The sequence below is a fragment of the Triticum aestivum genome, chromosome 1A (genome assembly GCF_018294505.1).
Source record: "Triticum aestivum cultivar Chinese Spring chromosome 1A, IWGSC CS RefSeq v2.1, whole genome shotgun sequence".
NCBI classification, from domain to species: Eukaryota; Viridiplantae; Streptophyta; class Magnoliopsida; order Poales; family Poaceae; genus Triticum; species Triticum aestivum.
Window position 1 is genome coordinate 535,879,134 of NC_057794.1, and position 2,302 is coordinate 535,881,435.

The window sequence follows — 2,302 nt, forward strand, 5'->3', positions numbered from 1 at the left end:
TGTCACGCATGCATGCCATGGTCATCGTAGGGTCTGCATGAAGTTTGGGACCATTTGGTGGGACCGTCAAGGAAAACCAATTTCAGACCTAATCTCCGGCAGACCCGAATGGTCCTGCTTGTACATAGTGCATGTGGGGGCATGCATGAGATGACCCCAACTTTTGGGAGCATGTGAGCATGGCCAATGTCCCCCCCCCAGGCAAGGTGTGCATGAGTTCAGACACAAAACACACGTTGCGTCACGTGGGGGCAGTGTTGTAGGGTTTTGTCGCCGGAAAAACCCTAGAAAATGCATCGAGTTTTGGAAATGAACGATACTCGTCATGCATGCTTGCCATGGTCATCCTAGGGTGTGCATACAGTTTGGTCTGAATTGGTGAGACCGAGAAGATAAACCTGCTCCTAGTACATGGTGCATGTGGAGGTATGCATGCGACTGTCCCAACTACATTTGATTTAATAATATTTCAAGTATCAAACAGAAAATAAAATTTATAATTTGGAATGAAGAATTGAAATAATGAAGAAGTGCAATAGAACATAACATATTATCTTACATTTTGGAAATATTTCGAATATAAAGAAGAGAACAAATATTAGAATGAAGAAGTGAAATAAAACAGAACATTTTATCTTACAAATTAAAAATATTTCAAAAATAATAAAGATAAGAAATATTAGAATTAACAATTAAAATAAAACACACCATTTTAGTTTATATTTCGTAAATATTATCAATATACAAAAGAGAACAAACAAATGAAATAAAACACAACAGAATTTGGCTAATTTTTTAAATTTTAGTAAACACTTTTAGAAATAATATAGAAAAAAGAGATTTGATTTCAAATATTAGAAATATAAACAAGAAAAGAAACAAAGAAAATATAAAACATATCAGCGCGTGGGTAGGCTGCCCTGGGTCAGCCCGCCCGAATTGGGCCCAAGGCGGAGCCGCGCAGGGCACATCGCAGCGCACAACCGTTGGGTGGTGGGAGTTTAGTCCCAGCTCGCCAAGCGAGGGAGCGCCGCACCGGTTTATATACTCGGCTGCGACTCCCCTCACAAGCTCCTATCAATTGTAGGCAGTACATTGCCTAACTCTCATCCCCTCTGCCCCGTGGGGCCTACTAGCAGCAGAGATATTCTGCACCACGGGCCTGCATCCTGGCCCATGCACCGCAGGGTTCCTAGTCGTATGCAGGCCATGGAGTATGAATTCTCCTGCTCTGGTAGGTGTGCACTTTTTTGGCATATTGCCATGTGTATTGATCTTGAAATCACACACTAAATTATACACATGCTCACTTGCATTCAATACACAATTTTTATGTGCATACATGACAAGTTAATGTTTTGACCTTCAAGTCATCTAATAAATTTTACACATGCTCACTTACATGTAATACACATGGATATTAATTGGATTTCAACAAAAATGAGGTCGTGGTGTATGAATTCTACTACCACATGCATGCCATGGTCATGGTACGGTGTGCAAAAAGTTTGGGATCTTTTGGTGGGACCATCAAGGAAAACCTCTTCCAAACTTGCCCTCCGGCAGACCCGAATGGTCCGGCTTGTACATGGTGCATGTGGGGGCATGCATGAGATGACCCCAACTTTTGGAGCATGTAAGCATGGCCAATGTGCCCCCCCAGGCAAGGTGTGCACGAGTTCGGACACAAAACACACGTTGCGTCACACCGCGGCAGTGTTCTAGGGTTTATCACCGCAAAACGCCTACAAGATGCATAGAGTGTCGGAAATGAATGGTAGTTGCCAGGCATGCTTGCTATGGTCATCGTAGGGTGTGCATAAAAGTTTGGTATCAATTGGTGAGACCGAGAAGAAGAACCTGCTTGTAGTACATGGTGCAAGTGGAGGCATACATGCAATTGTCCCAACTATATTTGATTTAATAATATTTCAAGTATGAAATAGAAAATAAAATTTATAATTAGGAAAGACAACCATGAAAAGTGAAATCTGAGAGAACAATATATCATATATTATTTAAATTTATGACTGTCAGAACAAAGAAAAGAGGACAATATAGAAAACAGAAGAAAAAAATTGAATGAATAAGTGCAATAAAAGACAACATATTATCTTACATTTTGGAAATATTTCAAATATAAAGAAGAGAACAAATATTAGAATGAAGAAGTGAAATAAAACAGAACATTTTATCTTACAAACTAAAAATATTTAAAAAATAATAAAGATAAGAAATATTGGAATGAAGAATTGAATTAAAACACAACATTTTAGTTCATATTTCGTAAATATTATCAATA